This window comes from Calliopsis andreniformis, unplaced genomic scaffold (genome assembly GCF_051401765.1).
Source record: "Calliopsis andreniformis isolate RMS-2024a unplaced genomic scaffold, iyCalAndr_principal scaffold0024, whole genome shotgun sequence".
NCBI lineage: Eukaryota > Metazoa > Arthropoda > Insecta > Hymenoptera > Andrenidae > Calliopsis > Calliopsis andreniformis.
Genome location: NW_027480433.1, coordinates 8,133,701 through 8,141,609, shown reverse-complemented (window position 1 = coordinate 8,141,609; position 7,909 = coordinate 8,133,701).

Here is a 7,909-nt window from a genome sequence, read left to right as displayed (position 1 = left end):
AACAGTGTGAACGTAATGGTCATTTCTACGTTCCGGGCAACCTAGGCTTCGCTCTAGGGCGTTGCTCCACCAGATCAAACAGTTAGGGCCTTAGAAGCCAACGCCCGAAGCATTAAACACAAAATAAATAGAACAGTTTTTCCATTGTATAAAACGAATAATTGCTACCAGTGTAAAAGTTATGGCCATTTCTACGTTGCGGGCAACCTAGGCTTCGCCGTAGGCCGTTGTTCCACCAGATCGAATAGTTAGGGCCTAAGAAGTGAACGCCAGAAGCATAAAATACAATATAAATACAACAGATTTTCCATCATATAAAACGAATAATTGCAACCAGTGTGAAAGCAATGGTCATTTCTACATTCCGAGCAACCTAGGCTTCACTCTAGGGCGTTGCTCCAACAGATTGAATAGTCAGCGCCTTATAAGTCAACGCCCGAAGCATAAAATGCAATAAAAATACAACAGTTTTTCCATCGTATAACAGGATTAATTGCAACCAGTTTGAAAGTGATGGTCATTTCTACGTTCCGGGCAACCTAGGCTTCACTCTACGGCGTTGCTCCACTAGATCGAATAGCTAGGGCCTTAGAAGTCAACGCCAGAGGCATAAAATACAATATAAATACAACAGCTTTTGCATCGTAAAGAACGAATAATTGCAGCAAGTGTGAAAGTTATGGTTATTTCTACATTCCGGGCAACCTAGGCTACACTCTAGGGCGTTGCTCCACCAGATCAAACAGTTAGGGCCTTAGAAGTCAACGCCCGAAGCATAAAATACAAAATAAATAGAACAGTTTTTCCATTGTATAAAACGAATAATTGCTACCAGTGTAAAAGTTATGGTCATGTCTACGTTCCGGGCAACCTAGGCTTCACCCTAGGGCGTTGTTCCACCAGATCGAATAGTTAGGGCCTAAGAAGTGAACGCCAGAAGCATAAAATGCAATAAAAATACAACAGTCTTTCCATCCTATAACAGGAATAATTGCAACCCGTGTGAAAGTTATGGTCATTTCTATATTCCGAGCAACCTAGGCTTCACTCTAGGGCGTTGCTCCACCAGATCGAATAGTTAGGTCCTTAGAAGTCAACGCCAGAAGCATAAAATACGATATAAATACAATAGCTTTTCCATGGTATAAAAGGAATAATTGCAAACAGTGTGAAAGTAATGGTCATTTCTACGTTCCGGGCAACCTAGGCTTCACTCTACGCCGTTGTTCCACCAGATCGAATAGTTAGGGCCTAAGAAGTCAACACCAGAAGAATAAAATACAAAAAAATACAACAGCCTTTACACCGTATAAAACGAATAATTGCAACCTGTGTGAAGGTTATGGTCATATCTACGTTCCGGGCAGCCTAGGCTTCACTGTAGGGCGTTGCTCCACCAGATCGAAGTGTTAGGGCCTAAGAAGTCAACGCCCGCAGCATAAAACACGATATAAATACAACAGCTTTTCCAACGTATTAAATGAATAATTGCAAACTGTGTGAAAGTAGTGGTCATTTCTGCGTTCCGAGCAACCTAGGCTTCACTCTAGGGCGGTGCTCCACCATATCGAATAGCTACGGCCTTAGAAGCCTACGCCTGAAGCATAAAATACAATAAAAATACAACAGTCTTTTCATCGTATAACCGGAATAATTGCAACATGCGTGAAAGTAATGATCATTTCGGCGTTTCGGGCATCCTAGACTTAACTCTGAGGCATTGCTCCACCAGATTGAATAGTTAGGGCCTAAGGAGTCAACGCCAGAAGCATAAAATACAATATAAATGCAACAGCTTTGCCACCGTATAAAATGAATAATTGCAAACAGTGTGAAAGATATGGACATTTCAACGTTCCGGGCAACCTAGGCTTCACTCTATGGCGTTCTTCCACCACATCGAATAGCTATGGCCTCAGAAGTCAACGCCTGAAGCATAAAATACAATATAAATATAACAGTTTTTCCATCGTATAAAACGAGTAATAGCAACCAGTGTGAAAGTTATGGTCATTTCTACGTTCCGGGCAATCTAGGCTTCACTCTAGGGCGTTGCTCCACCAGATCAAACAGTTAGGGCCTTAGAAGCCAACGCCCGAAGCATTAAATACAAAATAAATAGAACAGTCTTTCCATTGTATAAAACGAATAATTGCTACCAGTGTAAAAGTTATGGCCATTTCTACGTTGCGGGTAACCTAGGCTTCACCTTAGGCCGTTCTTCCACCAGATCGAATAGTTAGGGCCTAAGAAGTGAACGCGAGAAGCATAAAATACAAAATAAATAGAACAGTTTTTCCATTGTATAAAACGAATAATTGCTACCAGTGTAAAAGTTATGGTCATGTCTACGTTCCGGGCAACCTAGGCTTCACCCTAGGGCACTGTTCCATCAGATTGAATAGTTAGGCCCTAAGAAGTGAACGCCAGAAGCATAAAATACAATAAAAATACAACAGTTTTTCCATCGCAGAAAACGAATAATTGCAACCAGTGTGAAAGTTATGGTCATTTCTATATTCCGAGCAACCTAGGCTTCACTCTAGGGCGTTGCTCCACCAGATCCAATAGTTAGGTCCTTAGAAGTCAACGCCAGAAGCATAAAACACGATATAAATACAACAGGTTTTCCATGGTATAAAAGGAATAAATGCAAACAGTGTGAAAGTAATGGTCATTCCTACGTTCCGGGCAACCTAGGCTTCACTCTACGGCGTTGTTCCACCAGATCGAAAAGCTAGGGCCTTAGAAGTCAACGCCAGAGGCATAAAATACAATATAAATACAACAGCTTTTCCATCGTAAAGAACGAATAATTGCAACAAGTGTGAAAGTTATGGTTATTTCTACATTCCGGGCAACCTAGGCTACACTCTAGGGCGTTGCTCCACCAGATCAAACAGTTAGGGCCTTAGAAGTCAACGCCCGAAGCATAAAATACAAAATAAATAGAACAGTTTTTCCATTGTATAAAACGAATAATTGCTACCAGTGTAAAAGTTATGGTCATGTCTACGTTCCGGGCAACCTAGGCTTCACCCTAGGGCGTTGTTCCACCAGATCGAATAGTTCGGGCCTAAGAAGTGAACGCCAGAAGCATAAAATGCAATAAAAATACAACAGTCTTTCCATCCTATAACAGGAATAATTGCAACCCGTGTGAAAGTTATGGTCATTTCTATATTCCGAGCAACCTAGGCTTCACTCTAGGGCGTTGCTCCACCAGATCGAATAGTTAGGTCCTTAGAAGTCAACGCCAGAAGCATAAAACACGATATAAATACAACAGGCTTTTCATCGTATAACCGGAATAATTGCAACATGCGTGAAAGTAATGATCATTTCGGCGTTTCGGGCATCCTAGACTTAACTCTGAGGCATTGCTCCACCAGATTGAACAGTTAGGGCCTAAGGAGTCAACGCCAGAAGCATAAAATACAATATAAATGCAACAGCTTTGCCACCGTATAAAATGAATAATTGCAAACAGTGTGAAAGATATGGACATTTCAACGTTCCGGGCAACCTAGGCTTCACTCTATGGCGTTCTTCCACCACATCGAATAGCTATGGCCTCAGAAGTCAACGCCTGAAGCATAAAATACAATATAAATATAACAGTTTTTCCATCGTATAAAACCAGTAATAGCAACCAGTGTGAAAGTTATGGTCATTTCTACGTTCCGGGCAATCTAGGCTTCACTCTAGGGCGTTGCTCCACCAGATCAAAAAGTTAGGGCCTTAGAAGCCAACGCCCGAAGCATTAAATACAAAATAAATAGAACAGTCTTTCCATTGTATAAAACGAATAATTGCTACCAGTGTAAAAGTTATGGCCATTTCTACGTTGCGGGCAACCTAGGCTTCACCTTAGGCCGTTGTTCCACCAGATTGAATAGTGAGGGCCTAAGAAGTGCGCGCCAGAAGCATAAAATACAAAATAAATAGAACAGTTTTTCCATTGTATAAAACGAATAATTGCTACCAGTGTAAAAGTTATGGTCATGTCTACGTTCCGGGCAACCTAGGCTTCACCCTAGGGCATTGTTCCATCAGATTGAATAGTTAGGCCCTAAGAAGTGAACGCCAGAAGCATAAAATACAATAAAAATACAACAGTTTTTCCATCGCAGAAAACGAATAATTGCAACCAGTGTGAAAGTTATGGTCATTTCTATATTCCGAGCAACCTAGGCTTCACTCTAGGGCGTTGCTCCACCAGATCGAATAGTTAGGTCCTTAGAAGTCAACGCCAGAAGCATAAAACACGATATAAATACAACAGGTTTTCCATGGTATAAAAGGAATAAATGCAAACAGTGTGAAAGTAATGGTCATTTCTACGTTCCGGGCAACCTAGGCTTCACTCTACGGCGTTGTTCCACCAGATCGAATAGCTAGGGCCTTAGAAGTCAACGCCAGAGGCATAAAATACAATATAAATACAACAGCTTTTCCAACGTAAAGAACGAATAATTGCAACAAGTGTGAAAGTTATGGTTATTTCTACATTCCGGGCAACCTAGGCTACACTCTAGGGCGTTGCTCCACCAGATCAAACAGTTAGGGCCTTAGAAGTCAACGCCCGAAGCATAAAATACAAAATAAATAGAACAGTTTTTCCATTGTATAAAACGAATAATTGCTACCAGTGTAAAAGTTATGGTCATGTCTACGTTCCGGGCAACCTAGGCTTCACCCTAGGGCGTTGTTCCACCAGATCGAATAGTTCGGGCCTAAGAAGTGAACGCCAGAAGCATAAAATGCAATAAAAATACAACAGTCTTTCCATCCTATAACAGGAATAATTGCAACCCGTGTGAAAGTTATGGTCATTTCTATATTCCGAGCAACCTAGGCTTCACTCTAGGGCGTTGCTCCACCAGATCGAATAGTTAGGTCCTTAGAAGTCAACGCCAGAAGCATAAAATACGATATAAATACAACAGCTTTTCCATGGTATAAAAGGAATAATTGCAAACAGTGTGAAAGTAATGGTCATTTCTACGTTCCGGGCAACCTAGGCTTCACTCTACGCCGTTGTTCCACCAGATCGAATAGTTAGGGCCTAAGAAGTCAACACCAGAAGAATAAAATACAAAATAAATACAACAGCCTTTACACCGTATAAAACGAATAATTGCAACCTGTGTGAAGGTTATGGTCATATCTACGTTCCGGGCAGCCTAGGCTTCACTGTAGGGCGTTGCTCCACCAGATCGAAGTGTTAGGGCCTAAGAAGTCAACGCCCGCAGCATAAAATACGATATAAATACAACAGCTTTTCCAACGTATTAAATGAATAATTGCAAACTGTGTGAAAGTAGTGGTCATTTCTGCGTTCCGAGCAACCTAGGCTTCACTCTAGGGCGGTGGTCCACCATATCGAATAGCTACGGCCTTAGAAGCCTACGCCTGAAGCATAAAATACAATAAAAATACAACAGTCTTTTCATCGTATAACCGGAATAATTGCAACATGCGTGAAAGTAATGATCATTTCGGCGTTTCGGGCATCCTAGACTTAACTCTGAGGCATTGCTCCACCAGATTGAATAGTTAGGGCCTAAGAAGTCAACACCAGAAGAATAAAATACAAAATAAATACAGCAGCCTTTACACCGTATAAAACGAATAATTGCAACCTGTGTGAAGGTTATGGTCATATCTACGTTCCGGGCAGCCTAGGCTTCACTGTAGGGCGTTGCTCCACCAGATCGAAGTGTTAGGGCCTTAGAAGCCAACGCCCGAAGCATTAAATACAAAATAAATAGAACAGTCTTTCCATTGTATAAAACGAATAATTGCTACCAGTGTAAAAGTTATGGTCATGTCTACGTTCCGGGCAATCTAGGCTTCACTCTAGGGCGTTGCTCCACCAGATCAAAAAGTTAGGGCCTTAGAAGCCAACGCCCGAAGCATTAAATACAAAATAAATAGAACAGTCTTTCCATTGTATAAAACGAATAATTGCTACCAGTGTAAAAGTTATGGCCATTTCTACGTTGCGGGCAACCTAGGCTTCACCTTAGGCCGTTGTTCCACCAGATTGAATAGTGAGGGCCTAAGAAGTGAGCGCCAGAAGCATAAAATACAAAATAAATAGAACAGTTTTTCCATTGTATAAAACGAATAATTGCTACCAGTGTAAAAGTTATGGTCATGTCTACGTTCCGGGCAACCTAGGCTTCACCCTAGGGCATTGTTCCATCAGATTGAATAGTTAGGCCCTAAGAAGTGAACGCCAGAAGCATAAAATACAATAAAAATACAACAGTTTTTCCATCGCAGAAAACGAATAATTGCAACCAGTCTGAAAGTTATGGTCATTTCTATATTCCCAGCAACCTAGGCTTCACTCTAGGGCGTTGCTCCACCAGATCGAATAGTTAGGTCCTTAGAAGTCAACGCCAGAAGCATAAAACACGATATAAATACAACAGGTTTTCCATGGTATAAAAGGAATAAATGCAAACAGTGTGAAAGTAATGGTCATTTCTACGTTCCGGGCAACCTAGGCTTCACTCTACGGCGTTGTTCCACCAGATTGAATAGTGAGGGCCTAAGAAGTGAGCGCCAGAAGCATAAAATACAAAATAAATAGAACAGTTTTTCCATTGTATAAAACGAATAATTGCTACCAGTGTAAAAGTTATGGTCATGTCTACGTTCCGGGCAACCTAGGCTTCACCCTAGGGCATTGTTCCATCAGATTGAATAGTTAGGCCCTAAGAAGTGAACGCCAGAAGCATAAAATACAATAAAAATACAACAGTTTTTCCATCGCAGAAAACGAATAATTGCAACCAGTGTGAAAGTTATGGTCATTTCTATATTCCGAGCAACCTAGGCTTCACTCTAGGGCGTTGCTCCACCAGATCGAATAGTTAGGTCCTTAGAAGTCAACGCCAGAAGCATAAAACACGATATAAATACAACAGGTTTTCCATGGTATAAAAGGAATAAATGCAAACAGTGTGAAAGTAATGGTCATTTCTACGTTCCGGGCAACCTAGGCTTCACTCTACGGCGTTGTTCCACCAGATCGAATAGCTAGGGCCTTAGAAGTCAACGCCAGAGGCATAAAATACAATATAAATACAACAGCTTTTCCATCGTAAAGAACGAATAATTGCAACAAGTGTGAAAGTTATGGTTATTTCTACATTCCGGGCAACCTAGGCTACACTCTAGGGCGTTGCTCCACCAGATCAAACAGTTAGGGCCTTAGAAGTCAACGCCCGAAGCATAAAATACAAAATAAATAGAACAGTTTTTCCATTGTATAAAACGAATAATTGCTACCAGTGTAAAAGTTATGGTCATGTCTACGTTCCGGGCAACCTAGGCTTCACCCTAGGGCGTTGTTCCACCAGATCGAATAGTTCGGGCCTAAGAAGTGAACGCCAGAAGCATAAAATGCAATAAAAATACAACAGTCTTTCCATCCTATAACAGGAATAATTGCAACCCGTGTGAAAGTTATGGTCATTTCTATATTCCGAGCAACCTAGGCTTCACTCTAGGGCGTTGCTCCACCAGATCGAATAGTTAGGTCCTTAGAAGTCAACGCCAGAAGCATAAAATACGATATAAATACAACAGCTTTTCCATGGTATAAAAGGAATAATTGCAAACAGTGTGAAAGTAATGGTCATTTCTACGTTCCGGGCAACCTAGGCTTCACTCTACGGCGTTGTTCCACCAGATTGAATAGTGAGGGCCTAAGAAGTGAGCGCCAGAAGCATAAAATACAAAATAAATACAACAGCCTTTACACCGTATAAAACGAATAATTGCAACCTGTGTGAAGGTTATGGTCATGTCTACGTTCCGGGCAACCTAGGCTTCACCCTAGGGCGTTGTTCCACCAGATCGAATAGTTCGGGCCTAAGAAGTGAACGCCAGA